The sequence below is a fragment of the Rhodnius prolixus genome, unplaced genomic scaffold (assembly GCF_049639745.1).
Source record: "Rhodnius prolixus isolate KJV_2025 unplaced genomic scaffold, Rpr scaffold_7, whole genome shotgun sequence".
Lineage (NCBI taxonomy): Eukaryota > Metazoa > Arthropoda > Insecta > Hemiptera > Reduviidae > Rhodnius > Rhodnius prolixus.
The window spans coordinates 19,725,186-19,751,662 of record NW_027411582.1 but is presented as its reverse complement, the minus strand read 5'-3'; the positions used below and the strand labels follow the sequence as shown (position 1 = coordinate 19,751,662).

Below are 26,477 nucleotides of genomic sequence, written 5' to 3'. Positions count from 1 at the left end.
CTGTTTTTACGAGTATATAAAGTAAAAACATTTATCTGGTTGATTTTAAGTATGGGCTGTTTTTACGAGTATATTAAGTAAAAACATTTATCTGGTTGATTTTAAGTATGGGCTGTTTTTACGAGTATATAAAGTAAAAACATTTATCTGGTTGATTTTAAGTATGGGCTGTTTTTACGAGTATATAAAGTAAAAACATTTATCTGGTTGATTTTAAGTATGGGCTGTTTTTACGAGTATATAAAGTAAAAACATTTATCTGGTTGATTTTAAGTATGGGCTGTTTTTACGAGTATATTAAGTAAAAACATTTATCTGGTTGATTTTAAGTATGGGCTGTTTTTACGAGTATATTAAGTAAAAACATTTATCTGGTTGATTTTAAGTATGGGCTGTTTTACGAAAACTTAGTAATTTTTTTCCCTGGCTACAACTCACGGACCTTCTAAGCTTTAGTTCAGAAACTTTTAAAGTTTGTAAAAGAGAAACAAGGTGATATTTAGGAGCAGCATATTTGTTGAGGCCCTAGTTAAGAGTTTAGATTGGTTTAGATGGGCGTTTAGAAGGGAATAGCAACTCTTGAGTTTGCAGAATAGCAACACCACATCTACAGCTTTCTCAATTAAAACTTTTTTCATTTCTTTAAATTTCTTTTTAGAATCTGTACTTTTTTTTCAAAGTCCGGCCAAAAGTTTGTTTTTTTATTTGTTCCTTTCTGTTTTACTTCAGTATTGCTTTCATTTAATACTCCTAATGAGAAACATGGTTCGTAACTTTTCACTTAAATTTGACTTGTTTTTTTCCTTTTCCGTTGCCTTTATGAATTCTCTAAAATAAAATTTTGTGTTTACACTTTGGGAAATAAAAATATTAAATTATAATTGCGTAGATTTGAACAAAATTTTGGATAAATAATACATTATTAAAAACAAAATCATTTCCACAGTTCGCTATTTTATCTGTGGTAGCACGCGTTTCTTTTTGGCCTGGATAAAAAAGATTCATTCATCGTCAGACTGATAACTGATAACTTTGGGCTACGAAAAATAAAATTATCGAAAATACGAGGGGGTACCCAAAAATAACCGGAATTGCGTTGCCGCGCATGGAGCTTATGAAGTACGCATTTCTGCCGCTAGACGTGTATAGCGCAATTCCTTGCCAGTACAGTCCTGCCTGTGTTGTCTGCCTGGCTTGTTCTGTTCATCTGCAATGATTGTTTTTACCAGCGCTGTTTTGTTCTTTTTTCGTTTTTTATGATGGCAAGTTTAAGTGAACAACGTGCAGCGCTGAAATTTTGTTTTCTACTCGGCAAAAATGCTGCTGAAAGTGTTTTAATGTTGAAAACAGCTTACAAAGATGACGCTATGGGAAAAACTCAAGTATACGAGTGGTTTACTCGGTTTAAAAATGGCGACATGTCGATTGATGACAAACCTCGTTCTGGACGTCCATCAACTGCCCGAATCGACGAAAATGTTGAAAAAATTCGAGAGCTGGTGTTCACAGACCGTCGACAGACAATTGATCAACTGTCAGAGAGTAGTGGGTTATCTTGGAGCTCGGTTCAGCGAATTTTAACGGAAGATTTGGGGATGAAAAGGGTTGCTGCCAAGTTTGTTCCTCGAGTTCTGACTGACAATCAAAAAGAACATCGAATTGAAACATGTCGTGCTTTGAAACAACAGCTTGAAACTGATCCAGACTTTCTGTCAAAGGTCATTACTGGTGATGAGTCATGGTGCTATGGTTATGACCCAGAAACAAAGCAACAGCCGAGCCAATGGAAGACGTCATCTTCACCCCGACCAAAAAAATGTCGTCAAGTCAAGTCAAACATCAAAACAATGCTGATTTGCTTTTTTGATGCCAAAGGCGTAGTCCATTCAGAGTTTGTCCCCCCAGGTCAGACCGTCAATCAAACCTTGTATTTGGAAGTTTTGAAAAGATTGCGCAACAGTGTTCGCCAAAAAAGACCCGATTTGTGGCAAACAGGAGACTGGTTCTTCCACCACGACAATGCACCTGCACACACAGCCATCTCTGTTACACAGTTTTTGGCTAAAAATGGCATGGTTCCGCTGCGCCACGCACCTTACTCGCCTGACCTGGCTCCATGCGACTTTTTCTTATTTCCACGCATGAAAAAGGGCATGAAAGGTCACCGATTTGACAACATTGAAGAGGTCAAGAAAAAAACGAAGAAGGAGCAGTCAGCCATTTCTAAAGATGACTACAAAAAATGTTTCGAACAGTGGAAGCACCGGTGGGACAAATGTATTAGTTGTAATGGAGAGTATTTTGAAGGGGATAAGGTTGTTCTGTAAAAAATTTGTAAATAAATAACTTTTAAAAAATAATTCCGGTTTTTTTTGGGTACCCCCTCGTATGCTGGGTTATCCATTTAAAACGCACCAATCGCTAATAACTGTTTAGGAAAACGGAATTTCGAAAAAACCCACAAGGTAAACTATATGTTTTTTTCGCTCTAGTTTTCAAATTTTTTGCCGCCGACGGTCTATCTTCATTTTTGGCGGAGTTACGGCCAAAAACCTGATTGGGTTTATTGCAAATAACATTTTTAACAGTCCGAGGACCTCCCAAAACGTGTACTTCTGGTGGAAAATTAATATTGAAAACCGATCACGAATAGATAAAATTGTAACTTTTTGATCTTAAATATCTCGACTAATATTAGTGATATCGAAACGGGATTAACGTCATTTTTCACAGTTTTTTATGTAGTTTTCATAATCATTGTCAAAACCAGTGGTCTTAAAGAAACCCTGATCAGGTTTTTGTCCGTAACTCCGCCAAAAATATAACACCATCGGGGGTGGAAAATTTGAAAACTAGACCAAAAAAAAACATATAGTTTACTTCGTGGGTTTTTTCGGAATTCCGCTCCCATAAAAAGTTATTAGCGATTGGTGCGTTTTAAATGGATCACCTTGTATGTATACGGATTTAATTTTATAAAACGTATGATTAGGTTATTGGACCAGGCATTCTTATCATTTAAACACAGTCGAGCCTCTCAATAACGGACACTAGCGGGGGAAAGCAAAGTGGCCGCTGTTTGGAGGTGATCATTAGAAGGAGGTAGGCAAGTTTCATTATGAAAAAATATGTTGTTTTTTTTCCAAACATCTATTTAAAAATTGTTTATTATTAATAGATTTAGAAACGTGCATAATTGCATAATTATTGCAGCTATATGATATGCATCAACTTTTTCTTAATTATCCAAAAAATTACATATTGACTTAATTAATAATTTTTATAATAATCATCACATTTATTCATAACAATAATAATTTATGGTAAAATTATCATCATTCTATCATCTATTATTAGAAAAATAGAACAAACCTTTCGGCAAGTTGACGATGGCTCGATTTGGTTTTTGCAAAATCTTCCAACACATTTATTTTCTATTCTAGAGTTAACCACTTTCGTTTGAGAGACATATCGGAAAAAATAATATTGTTCGTCCAAAGTAATATTGAAAAATGATTAAAATGGTAGAAGATGTATGGAGCTTATATAGGAAACTTTAGGAAAAACCAGAAAAAAACAAAAACTTGAGAGGGGATAATTATTTTGATCACCGCGTTAAACGAACTTTTAATAATAAGGTGGTCGTTGGTTTGGAGATGAAACATTTAATCTGTTCCCCCAAAATCAATGTCCGCGGTCGCTATGTAGAGTGTCCGTTAGACGGAGGTTCTTTTATATAGAAAGTGTATAGGAGGTAAAACGGGGAAATCCAAAAACTGGTCCGTAATTGGAGGTGGCCGCTAGTGAGAGTGTCCTTTATGGGAGGCTCGACTGTATTATTAAAAATATTAAGAAATAAGGCAGTTTTTAATTGTTCCTTTTCCTTTGTAAGGCGTTTTTCGATAACCAAAACCTCCTGAACCTAAGAAGTTCATGTTAAGCAATTTCACAGAATATAATGACAAATTATACGAAACTATATGCTACAGATACTTCCAGTATCGATCAATCTCATTTGAATCCTGAAATTCTAATAGTTTTTTGTCCTATGCAAGTCTTAGTTTAGCATTGTGCAATCTAATTGCATATACAGGGTGTCCCAAGCTATATGGATAACGACTTTTTCTCGGAAACTAAGATGGCTAGAAAAAAACTAAAAAATACGTGTTCCCTTAGTTTTTTTGTTAGGAATCCAAATTTACTTCGTAAATTTTTTTCGGTGCTTCCAGAAGCGAGATACAGGCACCAACTTCATTTTTTCAAATGTGGAGGTGTGGTTTTTATTTCAGAAACAGATTCCTCTATTTTTTTAAAGAAAAATTTACTTGAACGGTTTTTTTCTGTGAGCGATATTTTAGAAGTTATGAATGAAAACATGGTTCTTATAAGAAATTTCAAAATGATAATATTATAACGGTATTTTGATTGAATAAGAAGAAAAGTACTATTTTATTATAAATTTTACTCCTCATTAATATTACAGATCGTGCTCCAAATGGCCTCCACCATTAGAGATGCATAGACATGCTCAATTGTCCCTTACTGCCAAAGAAATAGTTCGGCTTTAACCAAGTTACAGGCATCTATTATTCTCTGCTTTAGTTCATCTACAGATGCAATCCCGGCTTGATTCTGATACACCTAGATTTAGAAATGCTTTTAGGTAAGCAGAAATAAGGAAAGAAAGAAAAAAGTTATGAATAATCACCTTGTTTTTCAGGTATCCCCAAAGGAAATAGTCCATAGGTGTCAAATCCGGTGAACAAGGTGGACACTGAATCGCCCCCTTTGTCGATATAACACCATCAGGCATGTACTCGTAAAGAGATATCTGGATAGGCAATTTTATGGGCATGTTATATCGACACGATTTTCCGAGAAAAAGTCGTTATCCATATAGCTTGGGTTTGGTCTAGATGGTTCTAGCAAATTGGGTGCCCTGCTTCTTTTATAAATAACTAAAACCATTTCAGTGAAACAATTCTTTTTAATTGAATAATAGACTTGAAAGTAAAAAGACCGTGTTCAGATGCATTTTGTTGATAAAATGCTCAGCTGCACTTTTGTCTGAGTTTCTGTGACAATTATTTTTCAAAACAGGGGGGGTTGCCATGATATCTTTCCCCTCACAATTGTTGTAGGTTCACTGATAAAAAGAAAACTTATGGTTTCTCAATTTTTGAAGGAGTTTTTGAAGCTAACTTTTTTATTTCCATTACAATTTTTCTAAATAAAATTTACTAAATTTAATATTGATAAAAGGAATTTAACAACATCCAATCTAATTACCTCTTAGTATTTATTATTCAATTCAATCCAACTTAATTGAGTGCAAACATTTGAACATTCAGCAGTTGGCCGAGATTCTTGATTTTAATCATTTTAAAAGCTTTTAATTGGTATTAATTCTGCGCAATGCCGTTCGAACTACTACCTCCGTATCAGTCACTACTGATTCGTTCCCATTGGGCTGGCTGTGAGCCCAGTATTCAAAATATAGTATATCTACGGACCACCATCTAAAATTAATAATATTCCACACTAATTAGAAAGAAAAGTAAAAAGTTATTTGTTATTAAATCATTTAAATTATTTTTTTTTTTTATATGCATTTCCAAAATATAAACATGTGGAAGTTGTAATACGAGTACATAAATCTAAAATTACGAGGCGTGGCCATTAAATAACGAGACTATTGCTATAAAACATTTTATTTTAAATTTATACATATTTAGTTATTATCACCTTCAATATACACCCCTGCCCTATCCCTACAACGCTCCATGCGAATTTACCATTGTTCGAAACAGTGCTGGAAGTCTTTTTCTGTGAGCTTCTGCATGACGTGTGCCGCTTTTTCTTTCACAGCTTCAACGGACTGAGAAATCGTGTTCCTTTTAATGCAGATTTGACTTTGTGGGGAACAGATAAAAGTCACATGGGGCCAGGTTCAGGCGAATAAGGCGGGTGGCCCTAAAACTGGGATGTACTTGGCTAGAAACGTCTTGACAGGCAATGCAGTTGTGAGTCGGCGCGTTGTCTTGATGGAGAATCCCGTGACTTGTTCTTCACACAAATCGGGTCGTTTTTTCTTTACTCTTTCACAGAGTTGAGCAAGTACCTCACGGTAGTAATGTTGATCAATTATAATCGATATTTTCATCCGTTTTAGACGTGGAAGGGCGACTCGGGTGGTCATCATCTCCGACGTCTTCTCGGCCATCTTGGAAACGCTTAAACCACCCAAATACTCGCGCACGTGATAAACATTCATCGCCATAAACTTCTTTTAATAAAAGATAAGTTTCAGTAGCCGGTTTTATCAAGTTTAGATGTGAAATTTCACGACAATTCGTTGCTCTACTACATGTGTAGTATCAGGTTTTCGGCAAAACGAAACTAACACTTCTTACACGAAACGACGGTTCCGGTCTGGCAGATTTCTCTACAAACATGTGAGACGCGGCAATCAAAAGAGAAGGCTTTACGCTGCACAGCTGTCGGTCGTTAGGATTTGGCGCAAGCATAGTTCTTCTGTAGCAGCATCAGTCTCGTTATTTAACAGCCACAATTCGTATGTTTATTTATACCCATGAATTGGTACCTAGTTTTGGGAATAACCAGTACTGTAACTGAAGCAGGAAAAATCGTTTTAACTATGTTGGAATAATATTTTGTTTGCGTGTGGGTGTACAGAAAAGGGAAAAACTCGTAGGGCGAAAAGCGCAGGAAAGCGGTTGGTCCTTTTTTCCTCTATCGATTTATATTTGACCCAAATTTGAAATGATCCAAAAAAGTTATTGAATATTATTTTTTTAAATTACAAACAAAAATATCCTTCTTAGTATTTATTTATTGAACCCACGCTGAAGGTTTTTGTTATATAAATATATCTTTCCCTCTCGTAGGTAGAGTTAACGAAATACAGTCAGCAGTGGCCCTCATGTGTGGGCCGACAAGGAGAGCCATCCTAATTGAAACGGAACCCCGACTGCTCGCCTGCTCTCGCTGAATTTGTTGCTCACTCATGCCTCATTCAGTCTATTACTTCTCCCTTTATAATCCATTTGGCCAATAAGAATTAATTAACTTATTTATTAACACATAAATTCCAATTAAATAATGTATTTTTGATGTTCTCTGTTGCTAAAGATAGGAGCAAAGTATTGCGATTGTGTCATATTTTTGGAAATTTGAGTTTTCCTTGATATATCCGGTTCAAAAAAGTAGTTTTAACTGTTCGGTTAATATTTGCGTAAACATAACCTTAACAGTCTCAGTTACGATAACGATTCTGTTCGAAGAAAGTACAGGGTTCTGTGATTGAATTTTTTACTCGAAAGAGCTGATGAAAGATGCTTTGCGTAGCATCAAGTTTTACGACAACGAAGAAGTAAATAATACTGTACAAAACTGGCTTCGAGATTTAGGGAAAGAAGGCTTCGAATACTTAGTGTGGTATAAAGTTTTACGACAACAAAGAAGTAAATAATACAGTACAAAACTGGCTTCGAGATTTAGAAAAAGAATTCTTCGAATAATTAGTGTGGCATAAAGTTTTACGACAAAAAAGAAGTAAATAATACAGTACAAAACTGGCTTCGAGATTTAGGAAAAGAATTCTTCGAATAATTAGTGTGGTATAAAGTTTTACGACAACAAAGAAGTAAATAATACAGTACAAAACTGGCTTCGAGATTTAGAAAAAGAATTCTTCGAATAATTAGTGTGGCATAAAGTTTTACGACTACGAAGAAGTAAATAATACAGTACAAAAGGCGCTAATGGCCATAGACGTCGATGCGCCGACAAAAAAAAAAAAAAAAAAAAAAAAAAAAAAAAAAAAAAAATACAGTACAAAACTGGCTTCGAGATTTAGGAAAAGAATTCTTCGAATAATTAGTGTGGTTTAAAGTTTTACGACAACAAAGAAGTAAATAATACAGTACAAAACTGGCTTCGACTTCTAGGAAAAGAATTCTTCGAATAATTAGTGTGGTATAAAGTTTTACGACAAAAAAGAAGTAAATAATACAGTACAAAACTGGCTTCGAGATTTAGGAAAAGAATTCTTCGAATAATTAGTGTGGTATAAAGTTTTACGACAACAAAGAAGTAAATAATACAGTACAAAACTGGCTTCGACTTCTAGGAAAAGAATTCTTCGAATACTTAGTGTGGTATAAAGTTTTACGACAACGAAGAAGTAAATAATACAGTACAAAACTGGCTTCGACTTCTAGGAAAAGAATTCTTTGCTGTGGGGATAAGTAGTCTCTTAAGAAGAGGGGACAAGTGCATGGATGTTGGTGGGGGATTACGTGGAAAAATAAACAAAACATTTTATTGATTAAATAAGTTTTGATGTACAGCTATTAGTATGTTTAACTATCGAATGACCCTCGTATATATACCACCCTCTCACAAACACACAGAGAGAGAGAGTTTTACTATTATAAATATGTAATTGTTTGAGGCACCACAGTAGCCGAGCGGGTTAGAGTCTAGACCCGCCAAGCTAAGGTGTATTGTTGGTTTAGTAGGTTCGATTCCCCCTGGTCTAGGCCTTGGATTTTATTTAATGGTTAATAAAGAATGTTTGTTACCCGCCTCCGTCCGTGACATTTATTTAGGCAGTTAAACGTAAAGCCTGCTTGAAAAAAAATTGGCTTTACTTTGAGTGTCAAGCCATTCACTTTGATTCGAAACAGTTTTTAATAAAAAAAATGGAGCCTTTCCCCAATTATTTACTTGGTACCATATTTCTTATTGTCATGCTTATTGAACCAGAAATAATTAAAATATTTCTTTGGATATTTTATACAGTCGTACATTGTAAGAGCTCGACTTGTTATTCAAAGGCAGGATACTAGAAAAGAAATTGCATCATTAGAATTATTAATTAGCCTTTGTACAAAGAGAAAAGTAAATCTTCTCATTCCCTTTCCCAGTTTTACCCTGAAGAAAATTCTGTTAATTCAATAGAGTTATTTTGTTGGTAACATTGTGATAAAACTCCATTTTTTAGGACACCCGTCAGGTTATAATTAGATTTCAGTTTGCAATGATTGTGGTTGTATAATGATTTTTTCTTAGGCCAAGTTTGTCAATTTTCACTGGGGAGTGTCATCCATTAGTTTAAGAAACTTGCCTTGAAACTTATTACCTCTTTGTTCTGCTACTTCCGCCATTGCTAATTATTGGCCCATCCTATTCTCTCACTTCAAATCATAATTCCAAGCTTGATTAAGAAAGATACAGAAACTTATCCCATTTTATTTTGATATCAATAAATTCTCATTGTTATTCTCTTTTAGATTCTGCATTTCAGAAGTATTACCAACATTGAGGCAAAATTAAAAGAAAAGTGATAAATATAGCCTCAATAAATCTCCCCTACCCGAACTTATTCTCCTCCTCAGGCCTCCCACTTCTGTTAATTTATTGTACACAAGAAGGTTCGTTAAAACTTATAATCTTCATTTATAATTAATGTTTGTAATAAATTTCATTTCCTCGAATAATAAATGTATGAAATATTATTGTTCGATTAAAAGTCTTTTAATCCGCGCATAAATTTACAGTTTACTTTTAAGTATTAAGGGTGGTAATATGTTGGTATTAAAACTGTTTTGTATTTAAGTTACTAGTTTATTACTACAATTACCGTTTGCGATTACGTGTTTATTATTATCATTATATTATTTTTATTAATGTTATTATATTATTATTGTTATTATATTATTATTATCACGTTTCTATCATAGTTTAAATATTGATCAATCGCACATTTCTTGGAAGCAGACTGCTCCTACCCAAAGATCTTTTGTTCACGCTACCATCTCCTCTAATTGTGACGTAATTTGAACATAGTTTTGAAAAGGAAGGAATTCAATATAGCAAATTCTTGGCACTCTCTTGCTGTCAGACATTTTATTACAATTTTTTTTTTTCTTCTTCTAGATCTTCTTTACAGACATTTCCTTCTTCGTTATTGTTCTTCCATGTTTGCTTTTATTAAACATTTTTGGCGATTTATTTTATTTTTTATTTCTTTATTAGGTTATAACATTTCTTTGTCAACTGTATTAAGTATTGGAATATTTTTAGTTTTATTTTTGGATTAAGAGGAAAATTTCTATTAAAACTGCACGAAAAAGCGTAACATTGAAAAACACCCAACTTTGACAATTTTTTTCTCTTTTTCTATAAAAGATAAAATTCCCAAATTTTCTTTATAATAAAGGGCAAATCCTCCTTTATAACTGTAATTTTTTCGTAATAACATAGATTTATTAGTTTTCGAGAAAAAACGTCGCCGAAAATTTTAAATACCAATTCAAGAATACATCGTATTCGTATTTTTTAATATTTAATTAATTTAACAGAACGTTTAATTATGATTTTTAAAATTTTATGAGGACTTTTTTAGTTTTGAGTTTTACCATTCTATATTAAAAATTGTTTTCAGTGATTTTTTTTAATTAACGAACAGTTCTTCGGCTTATTTAGCCATTATCTGATGTATAAAGCAAAAGCTACATGGAAATGTGTTTGATTTGTTCACCTTTTTAGTTAAACAATCTTGCATTAACAATATTAAATATAGGGTGAAGGGACCAGTAATTGACTGCTTAAGAAAAAATTCGAGTTTAAGGTAGAATAACTTCCGTTATTTTGGCTCCAGGTGTAGGTTGTAAAATTGTACCGCTCCAGTAGGATGTATTTTATTTTATTAATATTTTAAAAGCAGTAAATTCGATCTTTATGTCAACCAAAAATGATTTTTTTTGAAAATTTGTCAATGACCCAGTAATTGACATACCGAATTTTCGGTGGAACCAGTGTTTGACATGGAGTGGGACCAGTAATTGACATACAAATATATTCATGAAACGACATAAGATATGCATTCAAAATCACTTTTAAATCTAAATAAATCACTTAAATCACCTAAATCACTTTTTCAATTGGATTTATAACAAAAATCGGTCTTATTCATAATTAATCAGTTTTTAAATAGGCAAACCTAAATAATCTAATATTTTTCAACATTACGCTATTTTATGCAGTTTTTGACGACCAACCCTTACACAACTGTCCTACTGGACAGTTTTAATTAAGTTCCCCAAGCCAAGACAGGTAATTTGAATAACAGCCCTTACTTTCAATAGTGCCAAGGAGATATTAGCTAACATACATGTTAGATCGTACACAATGTCTGTCGGCTCGCTTTTATCTCTTTCTCTCAACTCTTCCGCTCTCTTATCCTTTAGTTTCCGCTAAATATTTTGTTACTTAAACCTCTTTTTGGGAATTTTTTTTTGGTTCTCACTTTACCAAACTCTCTACTTCCGATTAGACTATGTGGTCACATCCTTGTTTTATCCATTCCGCCTATAACGTTGCTACTAATGGCATCTACGCGTCCTTGGGTTCGCTTTCTAGTGAACCAAATTTCTCCTACGCTTCCCTTCTTTTGGAGCGCTTCGCTAATATTTTCCACAATCTGTGCTGCCAGTGTCATTTGCTTCGAAACCAAACTATCTGAATGTAATTCATTCTTATTTTCTGCATCTAAACAGTATTTGATTGTTTATTATTACTGAGTTACCTCTTGGGCTCATTTATATATACACTGTGTGCACGTTAATCGCGTCCCGCCTCAGGTTGTAAGCATTCGCACTTACAACAGTAATAAATAAATGAAACATCAATGAAAAAAAAACTAGATTAAAAAGTAAGTAATGTGTAACGTCACTAAGTCACCAACTTCTCCACTTATGTTTAATTTCGCACCTGGTACTTCTCTTGAGGGAGCTTCATTTTTCCCCTGGCCGTTTTATTTGATGGAATTCTATGGTTCAGCCATTTCCTCCCTTTCTTCTTTGGAATGTGGCAAGGACCCAAAACTGAGGGAGAATGAGAGATTTTCAAACTCCGATAAGTGGGCGTCGTTTTTATCATTCACGTTGGCCTCGTGAAACTGTTCGGCGATCTCGACTATTCCAGTTTGTTGTTCATACATTGTTGTTCTGTACAGAATAATCCTTCTGCATGCCCTCTTGAAATAAGGCGTACATTTGCTAATTCATTAATTTAAACATATTTTGTTGGAAGTTTTACTATTTATTTTATGTTGCCGATTTTTATCAATGATTTTATTTTACAATGTATTGAATTTTTAATTATAATAAAATTTATCAACCTATCTTATCATTTTCCCTGGAAGTCAATCACTGGTTTCAAAAAAAAAGCTGTAGGACTAGTAATTGACATACATGTCAATTACTGGGCAGATTGCCGTTTCAAGGACCAGTGATTGACAGCCCCATTTTAATCCTCAATGCTTCTTATAATTAAAAAAAAACTACATAAATGAAATCTATAAGTAATACTAGTTATAACAGAACATTGATAACAACACGAATATATGAACAAATAAACGAAAAATAAGAAAAAAGAAAAATTATTTTCTTATCAATCCTCCTTAGCAACGGCTTGTTTTTTCCTTGATTTTGAACTTTTAACACAAATAACCTTCCACTGATACCAAGGAACCTTCCAATAATTAATATTTTTCAGGAACTGCTGCCTAAAGGCTTCTCAATAACGAAATTGAAAGAATCACCACTAAAAACGGCTCATATCCCTTATAATACCAGTTTATATCTGGTATGTCAATTACTGGTGCCCAGTCAATTACTGGTCCCTTCACCCTATGCATTGTTGGATGGAAGTAATTAACAGATGAATTGTGGATTTTAATTAATAGGAATGTGGTCGCTATTGTGGGGTTTTAAAAATAAAAATAAATTGTTGGTTCAATTGGCCGTCTAAAACAATCTTTCAACTGTCTTAAAGTTTGTTTGTTCCTTTGCCCCGCCAAACTAGATATTTACAAGTCATCTTTATGAAGTCATTAAATCTTTTCAAAGTTTTATGAGGTCATTAAAAAGTTTTTTAAGTTCATAGAAGTTTTGAACTTAGTATTTACTCAATCAAGAAGTAAAAATTTTCATTACAACAAATAATTAGAAAGAATGGTACGTATTTGTGACCTCATCATCTTTGCCTGTATTTTGGGAAGATATTTGAGCTAACAGATTCCCTTCTGTCGCGAGCTAATTATTTGTTAGTAAATTTGTTAGTAACACCAAAACATTTTTGTTTCTCTTCGCACAGGGGAGTTGGTACTCCCCCAGTGGTGGGAGATTCGATGTGGTACACGGATGGCTCCAGAACAGAGGAAGGGATGGGAGCGGGAGTGTACGGGGTGAAGCCGAAATGTAGATTTTCGGTTAGCCTAGGAAAACTAGCTACAGTTTTTCAGGCTGAGCTAGCTGCAATTAGGCTCTGTGCTGGACGAGGAATAACTACTTCTAAGGCCGTGATTTTCTCGGACAGTCAGGCGGCTCTGCGAGCTATCGGTTCTTACAAGGTCAATTCAAGGGTAGTCTGGGACTGTCTGGGTGCCCGTGAAGGAAATTAGTGACCAAAATAAGGTCTTTCTAGTGTGGGTACCTGGTCATTCAGGACATAAGGGAAACGAAGTGGCAGATTTATTGGCCCGGGAAGGCTCTGCGGGACACTTCGTTGGCCCAGAGCCCTGTTTTGGGGGGTCTCCAAGTGTCTTTAAGACTGCGGCCATTAAACTATGGGTACAGACTAAGATTCAGGAGTGGTGGCTTGCCACCATAGGGCAGAGACAGGCGAAGGAGTTCATAACGGGCTATTTGCCAAGGCTGACTGCAGAATTAATCCGCCAAGGACGAGGGGGGCTATAAGGATAATTGTAGGACTATTAACTGGGCCACTGCTGGCTCAGAAAACACATGCATCGCATGGGCCCGGGCGGATGATAGCCTTTGTTGGTTCTGTTAGGATGAGGAGGAAACGGTACTGCACCTGTTGTGTTAGTGTGAAGGGCAAGCCCGACAAGTCTGGGGCTAAGGTTGTTACTCTTCGGGGAAGAAAAACCAAGTCCTGTGAGCTTTACCCAGGTGTCGTTCTCCAGAGTCTGATTAAACGGACGGGTCTGGAGGACGAGCTCTAATGTTGGGGAGCCACAATAGATCCAAAAGGGCCCCCCTCTTAGAACCTTAATCATAATCTTCCCTTCGCTGTAACTGTATATCGAAGTTTTAATTTCGAATCATTACTTTTTAAATTGAGTACAGTACTCGAAAGGCCTGCAATTCCTTTGGGATTCAGAAGACCACAAAAAACCACCTCCAGTGAATGTTCAACTTTGCAAATGTTACAAGCATTAAGGTTTTTTTTTTGCTCCCAAAAGTAGGAGCTAGTAAAGTACCCAAGTATGTGTGGTTAAAGCAAACGTATTTTTCCATTTCCTTTTTCTCCATAGACGCTGATTTCCAGGATTCCGATTGGCCTACACCGTCCTGGTCCTTTTTCTTTTATTGCTGACCTCCTTATTTGTCCTGGCTGTCCGCTTCTTTTTTGCCTACAGAGGACCAATCAAGGATCTTCTACCTTCCCTTTCTCGTAGTACTAGTCCTTTTCACTTCAGGCCATTCCTATTCCACAGTGGATTACTTCTTCTACTCCAGTTTGCTTTAGTATTTTTCTTTTTTCTTTCCTCCTTATAAATATTTGAAGAAAATTTCTTCGTCTTTTTTACATAGAAAGAGTTTACAAAGTTAATAAAACCATTCTTGAATTTAATTCGCTTTTTTTTTAGACTTTTGGTACCAAACTACCTGCCTTCAGTTTCAGTTTCTTTACAATTTCCTAGAATGGTGAATAATAAATTCGCTAGCATTTCATATTTGATGATATTTCACATACAGTACAACCTCGATTTACCGGCCCTCGGTTAACCGGGATTCGGATTAATCGGGATCATGTTGAATCATCATCAGAAAAACTGGATCGGCGCCGAAACAAAAGAACTTTTCTTTTTGTTTTACATAAACTGCTGAGAGAAAATCTCATGCGAGGAAAACTTTTTTCCGACAGTTTTTTTAAAAAAAAATGCAAATGAAACTTTTTTATGCAAAGTAGAAAAAATTGAAATTTTAACCCTTTACTGTAGTTTATCGCATAAGCTAAAAATGTGCAGTCCACATTACCTGACACTTAATTAATACTAATTTGTGAAAGATTTAAGCTTCAGAGCTTTCTGTTTAAGAATATTAATTTAAGGAACACTTTTATAAAAAAAAATAAAGTTACTTTACAAGTTGTTTAAATTTGACTTTAAGTAAGTTCCAAGTTGTAAAAAGTTTTATACTTTTCTTACTGAACTTTGTAATTTATGCGCAAATAATTAATTTTTGTAACCAAACAAGCTGTAATACTTATTTTTTTTAATTGAAAAATAAATAGCCCGTAATTCATTAATTAAACTCCTTCTTTCTTGGGTTCGAACTCCTTGATATCCACCTGAATCAGAACAAGGAATGTCAGAAAAAGAGTTAACAAAAATTATATTTCAAAATCATAGTATTTACGCTTGTTATTCTTTTCGTACATGACTTTTTGGTAATAATAATAATTATTATTATTGCTATTATTATTATTATTTATTATTAGTCTCATCGGAGATCCTGCAGCTTGGGCGGATAGACTACTACCTAACCCAGGATACTTTTGCTCGTCTCTTGGCAAAATGGGTAAGGTAGCTACACGAGATTGTATTTTCGTGGATTCAGCTCACGATGATGCGAATCATACCTTCTTCGAATGTAGTAAGATAGGCGGAGGAAAGAGCGAGACTGCAGGAAAGAACTGGTCCGCTATCACCGCACAACATAGTGGATACTCTGCTGGTTAGCCTAGGACCTACGGGAGGAAGTTTCCTGCTTTGTTAGGGTCTGAGCTAAAAACTAAGAGGAAGGAGCTAGATCGTCGATAAGATCTACGGCCCAGACAATTTGCAAGTTCACAGATAGTTGCATTCAATACGAGGCACCACCCTGAAGTAATGCTCGTGGCGGTTCCGGGGTGGACGCTTTGCCTGAAGAGGAGGGAGTTTTTTAGTGGGTAGAACCCCACAAACCCAGTCTTAATCTGGAAGGTGCCTGTGGCATTTTTTTTCCCCTCGGAATAAAACAATTATTATTAACGATTTAAGGCGCGTCTACATGTAAGGTTATTGGCGCCCGTAGCTTTTTTAAGTGCAAAGCCGGCCTCCAAACTATGTTCTCTCCATCACCGGACAGTTAGCTGTAAGAAGCTCCGAGAAAGAGAAAATTTTAAGGGCCAGCAACTGGATTCGAACCCGGGAATCCAATACCGCTAACCGCATGGCTTTCCTTATAGCATAGTTCGCATTTCCCGAACACAAAGATACTGATGAAATCAGAGAAAAACAGCCCCCCCCCCAAAAAAAGGAAAGTGCTAGAAGTGATTTACATATTAAAGACGGAAAATGGTTTAAAATTGAAAACAGGAAATAAGAAAAATTACAAAAACATGTGAAGAAAATCAAAATATTTAAATAAAAAAAAAAATGTCGTTTCGCCATTTCCGTTTTTAGTAACTTTTATATTAAAGTAAAAGTTTGACTGTTAAAATTGTTCTCGGAAGTCTTCACTTACCAGCTTTACATCAAAATAACTTTGCAAAATTGACTCCCCAACTTGGATGAACTTAAAGAGCGATATCATATTCAATCTGTCTTCTCCTTAAAAGTTTTTCCCCTTATTATATTATTTTTCACCGCCAGAAGTAGGGGAAAAGGACAATTTTCATTCATTTCTAACTTTATCTACAGGATTCAATACCACTAACAGAAAATGGAATCAAGAAAAAATTTTCGTCCTTTTTTCCCTGTTTCTCTGTTTCAAAAACTAAAATTAAAAGCGGATTTTCTTATTAATCAATATAAGGGACTTAAAAATCAGGCAAAACATTTTCATTTTGAATAAATAGAAAATATGTTTTTGTATCGATTTTCGTTAATAAACTGGAATATATTCTTGTTTTAATATGGTTTTACCTGATTTTTAAGTCCCTTATGGCTTTAAGTTTTGATTTATTAGAGATTAATAAGGAAATCCGCTTTTAATTTTAGTTTTTGAAACAGAGAAATAGGGAAAAAAGGACGAAAATTTAATCTTTATGATTGAATATCTCGGCAACGGTTTGAAACATTGAAGTGAAATTAACAGCATTTTTCTTCATTTTTTTAAAATAGTTTTAAATACAGTAGTGAAAAGTGGGGCTCAAAAGGAAATCGCCACTTTCTACCCCCGATTTAAGGGGCAAGGCGGTAATAAAATCGGAAAAACACTAACACCATCAACAAACTAGAGAGAAAATACTTCGCCAAACTTTATGTTCATTTTCTTTGATATCTCCCTTCGTTTAAGAGTTATTTCAAAAATGGCCCGATTAAATGGGATACCCTGTATACATATACATCCATTTAAAACGCACCAATCGCTAATAACTTTTTAGGAAAGCGGAATTTCGAAAAAAACTCACGAAGTAAACTATATGTATTTTTTTGGTCTAGTTTTCAAATTTTCCACCCCCCGATGGTGTATTTTTATTTTTGGCGGATTTACGGCCAAAAACCAGATTAGGGTTTCATAAGGACCACTGGTTTTGACATTGATTATGAAAACTATATAAAAAAAATGGGAAAAATGACGTTGACCCCGTTTCGATATCTCCTAATATTAGTCGAGATATTTAAGATCAAACTTACAATTTTATCAATTCGTGAACAGGTTTTCGATATTAATTTTCCACCAGAAATACACATTTTTGGGGATGTCCTCTGACTAAACAAAAAATGTTTTTTGTGACGCAAAGAACAAATATAATAATAATTGAAGATGTTAAAACATGTAGTGTAATGTAATGGTTGTGGATGAATCAGGATAAATTTTGTTTTATCATCAAATAAAAGCAATCATCACATCATTTTTAATGCACCCATTATGCAAGACCTATGATTACGGTAAGACTATCTTGCCAGGGAGAGGTTTAAACCCAGACACAGGGTTTAATATTTTTGCTGAGAAGTTTTGCAGTTATGAAATTTTATGCAGAAATTTTCATGAAAAATACTACAGATTTCAACAAAAAACAATTCCAGAATGCTTGTTTTATACTCTTTTAGCGAAGCACCGTCTAAACATCTACGCGTACAACTACCAAATTACGAGTAAGTAACACTAGGGGCACAAGTCCTGTTGAACTTCCAAAAAATATAAAATTAGTTGATTTTATCCGTTACAGCCTGCGTATTTATTAAATCCTAGATCGGTTGTCAGAAGAAGATTAATCAGTTTGGTATCTTTACAATTGAATTCTTTAATTCAATTTCACTTACGTAGCTCAATAGGATCCTTCGAAAGAAAAAGATGGAATTGAAGCCAGGATCTAGCGATCCAAACTCTAGTTATTCAGCCCTTCTGTACTAATTAATCCATTCTCGGATTTATTATTTATTACTTTGATTCTAATTAAAATTTCGTGTTTTTCTGTTTCAGGTAATTTGTTTGTCTTCTAAATTAGTGTTCACATCGTTCTCTGTTTTGTAAGTAGTTTTATTCCAATTATAATACTTCATAATCCTCATTGACTAGTTTAACTAACACAAATTTAGATACAAAGTAATAATCTTTTAAAGTTCAGCCCTTATTTGGATTATAATTGAATATTCTGATTCATTTTCTTACAACTATAATTTAATAGAAATTTTTATTACCTTGGGTGTCAAGTTATATGGTACGGTAGAGCAAATAAATTTCCACAGCATATGGGTTTTTTCATAAATGGAAATTATAACTTTTCTCCGTGTAGGTTATTGTAAAGAAAATGTAACCTTTTTATATATTTTGCATTTTAAATAAATGTTACGCTAAAGAATTTCTATTAAAATGGAATATAAAACTATATTATTATATTTTGTTTCATATTACCTGGCCATGTTAACAAAATATTGAAAGAAGAGTGTTGCGTGTTTCAGAGAGAGTATACATAAAAATTGTTTTATCTGAACCTAATGCTCGTTCAATATGATAGAAATAAGCATCATTAGCATAAAATGAAATGAAGAATATTAATACTGTATTTATGATAAACATATTACAAGAGTTCTGTACCAGGTATTCTATAAATCACTTGCAAAATAAAATACATTCTGAATTGAACAAACTCTAAACTTGCATAAATTAAAAAAGGCTGAATAACAATTATAATAAACAAAATAAGAGTGTTACATAGTGTTATCTATTGAATCTCCTTAACAAAAACTTAGAGTTTAAAAAGTCAAGTACAAACGCCAAAAAGTACACAAATCAGCTAGTACCTATCATTTCATTCATAATTCATTGATATTATTTAAGTAATTTTACTGCAATAACTTTTCATTAACCAGTTAAGCGTGGAATTTAGTTTTTTTTTAAAAAAAAAACACAGTGTGCGGACTTAAAATCACGACAATAACGTGTATACACGTCGAACGCAGGGCAAAAACAACCAAAAGTTTACAATAGTCGTAATAGTCACAGCAAGCGACTTTTTCTGCAATCTCTAGGGGGGCTTGAGATTATAGAGTATTCTGTACTCTTTCAAAATCTTGCACCGCTTCACGTGTGCATTGCTCTAGTTAACTATGGAGGACGCAAGAGCTTTTACAAAGAAGAAAATAGCTTTTGAATTCTATGCAAAATGAAATCATGCTCGTACTGAGGTCCAGACTTGGGCAAAAATTTAATAAATTAAAAAACAATTGAATTAAACCGAAATTTAATTTTAATCATGATTAAAATTAAAAAATTTAATCGGCCTAAATTAGTTGATTAAAATTAAATTCACATTTAATTTAATCGGAATTTAATCAATTAAAATTTTTAATCATAACTAAAAATTAAGATTAAAATTAAATAATCATAATTTTAATTGATTGAATTAAATTCCAAATTTAGTTTTAATCACTTTGGACGATTAAATTTTTTAATTTAATCAAAATTTGAGAAATTAAATTTTTAAAACCAAACATTGCCAACGGTTAAACCAGAATCGGACCAATGCATCTTTACTCCGCCTAGCTAGTGCCTCTTCTCTATCAATATTATCACCTTACCCAAACTTGGCACCTTCATTCTACCAGTCAGGTGTCTCACCTGTATTATGTTGGTGACTCTCAAGACTTATATAGGTCCACCTTACACTAACATTTAACCATGTTTACTACTCACTAGACACAGATAGGACCACCTTACACTCACATTTCACCATGTTTACCACTTACTAGACTTTATATCTTCTAAAATTATAGATCAGTGCACAAAATAACTATAGTTTATAAATGAGAATATCAAAGTGTACAAGAGAAAATAATTCCATATCAATACGTGGTTCACAGTGGGAGATATAGAACGGCCACAATTTTACAGAATTTCATGACCCAAAAAATTTTCAACCCTTTATATCTTCTACATTTATAGATCTGTGCACAAAATAACTATAGTTTATAATTGAGAAAAACAAAGTGTACAAGAGAACAAAATTTCATACGAATACGTGGTTCACGGTGGGAGATATAAAACGGCCATAATTTTACAGAATTTCATGACCCAAAAAATTTTCAACCCTTTATATCTTCTACATTTATAGATCTGTGCACAAAATAACTATAGTTTATAATTGAGAAAAACAAAGTGTATAAGAGAACAAAATTTCATATCAATACGTGGTTCACGGTGGGAGATATAAAACGGCCATAATTTTACAGAATTTTATGACCCAAAAAATTTTCAACCCTTTATATCTTCTACATTTATAGATCTGTGCACAAAATAACTATAGTTTATAATTGAGAAAAACAAAGTGTACAAGAGAACAAAATTTCATACAAATACATTGTTCACGGTGGGAGATATAAAACAGCCATAATTTTACAGAATTTCATGACCCAAAAAGTTTTCAACCCTTTATATCTTCTACATTTATAGATCTGTGCACAAAATAACTATAGTTTATAATTGAGAAAAACAAAGTGTATAAGAGAACAAAATTTCATATGAATACGTGGTTCACGGTGGGAGATATAAAACGGCCATAATTTTACAGAATTTTATGACCCAAAAAATTTTCAACCCTTTATATCTTCTACATTTATAGATCTGAGCACAAAATAACTATAGTTTATAATTGAGAAAAACAAAGTGTACAAGAGAACAAAATTTCATACGAATACGTGGTTCACGGTGGGAGATATAAAACGGCCATAATTTTACAGAATTTCATGACCCAAAAAATTTTCAACCCTTTATATCTTCTAAATTTATAGATCTGTGCACAAAATAACTATAGTTTATAATTGAGAAAAACAAAGTGTATAAGAGAACAAAATTTCATACGAATACGTGGTTCACGGTGGGAGATATAAAACGGCCATAATTTTACAGAATTTCATGACCCAAAAAATTTTCAACCCTTTATATCTTCTACATTTATAGATCTGTGCACAAAATAACTATAGTTTATAATTGAGAAAAACAAAATGTATAAGAGAACAAAATTTCATACGAATACGTGGTTCACAGTGGGACATATAGAACGGCCATAATTTTACAGAATTTCATGACCCAAAAAATTTTCAACCCTTTATATCTTCTACATTTATAGATCTGTGCACAAAATAACTATAGTTTTTAATTGAGAAAAACAAAGTGTATAAGAGAACAAAATTCCATATCAATACGTGGTTCACAGTGGGAGATATAGAACGGCCACAATTTCACAGAATTTCATGACCCAAAAAATTTTCAACCCTTTATATCTTCTACATTTATAGATCTGTGCAGAAAATAACTATAGTTTATAATTGAGAAAAACAAAGTGTACAAGAGAACAAAATTTCATACGAATACGTGGTTCACGGTGGGAGATATAAAACGGCCATAATTTTACAGAATTTCATGACCCAAAAAATTTTCAACCCTTTATATCTTCTACATTTATAGATCTGTGCACAAAATAACTATAGTTTATAATTGAGAAAAACAAAGTGTATAAGAGAACAAAATTTCATACGAATACGTGGTTCACGGTGGGAGATATAAAACGGCCATAATTTTACAGAATTTCATGACCCAAACAATTTTCAACCCTTTATATCTTCTACATTTATAGATCTGTGCACAAAATAACTATAGTTTATAATTGAGAAAAACAAAGTGTACAAGAGAACAAAATTTCATACGAATACGTGGTTCACGGTGGGAGATATAAAACGGCCATAATTTTACAGAATTTCATGACCCAAAAAATTTTCAACCCTTTATATCTTCTACATTTATAGATCTGTGCACAAAATAACTATAGTTTATAATTGAGAAAAACAAAGTGTATAAGAGAACAAAATTTCATACGAATACGTGGTTCACGGTGGGAGATATAAAACGGCCATAATTTTACAGAATTTCATGACCCAAAAAATTTTCAACCCTTTATATCTTCTACATTTATAGATCTGTGCACAAAATAACTATAGTTTATAATTGAGAAAAACAAAGTGTATAAGAGAACAAAATTTCATACGAATACGTGGTTCACGGTGGGAGATATAAAACGGCCATAATTTTACAGAATTTCATGACCCAAACAATTTTCAACCCTTTATATCTTCTACATTTATAGATCTGTGCACAAAATAACTATAGTTTATAATTGAGAAAAACAAAGTGTACAAGAGAACAAAATTTCATACGAATACGTGGTTCACGGTGGGAGATATAAAACGGCCATAATTTTACAGAATTTCATGACCCAAAAAATTTTCAACCCTTTATATCTTCTACATTTATAGATCTGTGCACAAAATAACTATAGTTTATAATTGAGAAAAACAAAGTGTACAAGAGAACAAAATTTCATACGAATACGTGGTTCACGGTGGGAGATATAAAACGGCCATAATTTTACAGAATTTCATGACCCAAAAAATTTTCAACCCTTTATATCTTCTACATTTATAGATCTGTGCACAAAATAACTATAGTTTATAATTGAGAAAAACAAAGTGTATAAGAGAACAAAATTTCATACGAATACGTGGTTCACGGTGGGAGATATAAAACGGCCATAATTTTACAGAATTTCATGACCCAAACAATTTTCAACCCTTTATATCTTCTACATTTATAGATCTGTGCACAAAATAACTATAGTTTATAATTGAGAAAAACAAAGTGTACAAGAGAACAAAATTTCATACGAATACGTGGTTCACGGTGGGAGATATAAAACGGCCATAATTTTACAGAATTTCATGACCCAAAAAATTTTCAACCCTTTATATCTTCTACATTTATAGATCTGTGCACAAAATAACTATAGTTTATAATTGAGAAAAACAAAGTGTATAAGAGAACAAAATTTCATACGAATTCGTGGTTCACGGTGGGAGATATAAAACGGCCATAATTTTACAGAATTTCATGACCCAAAAAATTTTCAACCCTTTATATCTTCTACATTTATAGATCTGTGCACAAAATAACTATAGTTTATAATTGAGAAAAACAAAGTGTACAAGAGAACAAAATTTCATACGAATACGTGGTTCACGGTGGGAGATATAAAACGGTCATAATTTTACAGAATTTCATGACCCAAAAAATTTTCAACCCTTTATATCTTCTACATTTATAGATCTGTGCACAAAATAACTATAGTTTATAATTGAGAAAAAGAAAGTGTACAAGAGAACAAAATTTCATACGAATACGTGGTTCACGGTGGGAGATATAGAACGGCCATAATTTTACAGAATTTCATGACCCAAAAAATTTTCAACCCTTTATATCTTCTACATTTATAGATCTGTGCACAAAATAACTTTAGTTTATAATTGAGAAAAACAAAGTGTATAAGAGAACAAAATTTCATACGAATACGTGGTTCACGGTGGGAGATATAAAACGGCCATAATTTTACAGAATTTCATGACCCAAACAATTTTCAACCCTTTATATCTTCTACATTTATAGATCTGTGCACAAAATAACTATAGTTTATAATTGAGAAAAACAAAGTGTACAAGAGAACAAAATTTTATACGAATACGTGGTTCACGGTGGGAGATATAAAACGGCCATAATTTTACAGAATTTCATGACCCAAAAAATTTTCAACCCTTTATATCTTCTACATTTATAGATCTGTGCACAAAATAACTATAGTTTATAATTGAGAAAAACAAAGTGTATAAGAGAACAAAATTTCATACGAATTCGTGGTTCACGGTGGGAGATATAAAACGGCCATAATTTTACAGAATTTCATGACCCAAAAAATTTTCAACCCTTTATATCTTCTACATTTATAGATCTGTGCACAAAATAACTATAGTTTGTAATTCTGAAAAACAAAGTGTATAAGAGAACCAAATTTCATACGAATACGTGGTCACGGTGGGAGATATAAAACGGCCATAATTTTACAGAATTTCATGACCCAAAAAATTTTCAACCCTTTATATCTTTTACATTTATAGATCTGTGCACAAAATAACTATAGTTTATAATTGAGAAAAACAAAGTGTATAAGAGAACAAAATTTCATACGAATACGTGGTTCACGGTGGGAGATATAGAACGGCCATAATTTTACAGAATTTCATGACCCAAAAAATTTTCAACCCTTTATATCTTCTACATTTATAGATGTGTGCACAAAATAACTATAGTTTTTAATTGAGAAAAACAAAGTGTATAAGAGAACAAAATTTCATACGAATACGTGGTTCACGGTGGGAGATATAAAACGGCCATAATTTTACAGAATTTCATGACCCAAAAAATTTTCAACCCTTTATATCTTCTACATTTATAGATCTGTGCACAAAATAACTATAGTTTATAATTGAGAAAAACAAAGTGTACAAGGGAACAAAATTTCATACGAATACGTGGTTCACGGTGGGAGATATAAAACGGCCATAATTTTACAGAATTTCATGACCCAAAAATTTTTCAACCCTTTATATCTTCTACATTTATAGATCTGTGCACAAAATAACTATAGTTTATAATTGAGAAAAACAAAGTGTACAAGAGAACAAAATTTCATACGAATACGTGGTTCACGGTGGGAGATATAAAACGGCCATAATTTTGCAGAATTTCATGACCCAAAAATTTTTCAACCCTTTATATCTTCTACATTTATAGATCTGTGCACAAAATAACTATAGTTTATAATTGAGAAAAACAAAGTGTACAAGAGAACAAAATTTCATACGAATACGTGGTTCACTGTGGGAGATATAAAACGGCCATAATTTTACAGAATTTCATGACCCAAAAATTTTTCAACCCTTTATATCTTCTACATTTATAGATCTGTGCACAAAATAACTATAGTTTATAATTGAGAAAAACAAATTGTATAAGAGAACAAAATTTCATACGAATACGTGGTTCACGGTGGGAGATATAGAACGGCCATAATTTTACAGAATTTCATGACCCAAAAAATTTTCAACCCTTTATATCTTCTACATTTATAGATCTGTGCACAAAATAACTATAGTTTATAATTGAGAAAAACAAAGTGTACAAGAGAACAAAATTTCATACGAATACGTGGTTCACGGTGGGAGATATAAAACGGCCATAATTTTACAGAATTTCATGACCCAAAAAATTTTCAACCCTTTATATCTTCTACATTTATAGATCTGTGCACAAAATAACTATAGTTTATAATTGAGAAAAACAAAGTGTATAAGAGAACAAAATTTCATACGAATACGTGGTTCACGGTGGGAGATATAAAACGGCCATAATTTTACAGAATTTCATGACCCAAACAATTTTCAACCCTTTATATCTTCTACATTTATAGATCTGTGCACAAAATAACTATAGTTTATAATTGAGAAAAACAAAGTGTACAAGAGAACAAAATTTCATACGAATACGTGGTTCACGGTGGGAGATATAAAACGGCCATAATTTTACAGAATTTCATGACCCAAAAAATTTTCAACCCTTTATATCTTCTACATTTATAGATCTGTGCACAAAATAACTATAGTTTATAATTGAGAAAAACAAAGTGTATAAGAGAACAAAATTTCATACGAATTCGTGGTTCACGGTGGGAGATATAAAACGGCCATAATTTTACAGAATTTCATGACCCAAAAAATTTTCAACCCTTTATATCTTCTACATTTATAGATCTGTGCACAAAATAACTATAGTTTATAATTGAGAAAAACAAAGTGTACAAGAGAACAAAATTTCATACGAATACGTGGTTCACGGTGGGAGATATAAAACGGTCATAATTTTACAGAATTTCATGACCCAAAAAATTTTCAACCCTTTATATCTTCTACATTTATAGATCTGTGCACAAAATAACTATAGTTTATAATTGAGAAAAACAAAGTGTACAAGAGAACAAAATTTCATACGAATACGTGGTTCACGGTGGGAGATATAGAACGGCCATAATTTTACAGAATTTCATGACCC

General features: G+C 33.1%; 1 protein-coding gene across 5 annotated transcripts in view; it reads left to right on the top strand.

Moving 5' to 3' along the window:
- Window positions 1-26,477, top strand: part of LOC141447143 (transmembrane protein 47) — a 320,333-nt gene that overhangs the window by 130,082 nt on the left and 163,774 nt on the right. The window contains exon 2 of one of the 5 annotated variants that reach the window (XM_074114384.1): window positions 18,471-18,517. The exons of the other annotated variants lie outside the window; for them this stretch is intronic. The gene's annotated coding sequence lies outside the window, so the exon portion shown is untranslated. The remainder of the gene's footprint in view (window positions 1-18,470; window positions 18,518-26,477) is intronic. 5 annotated transcript variants of the gene reach the window in all.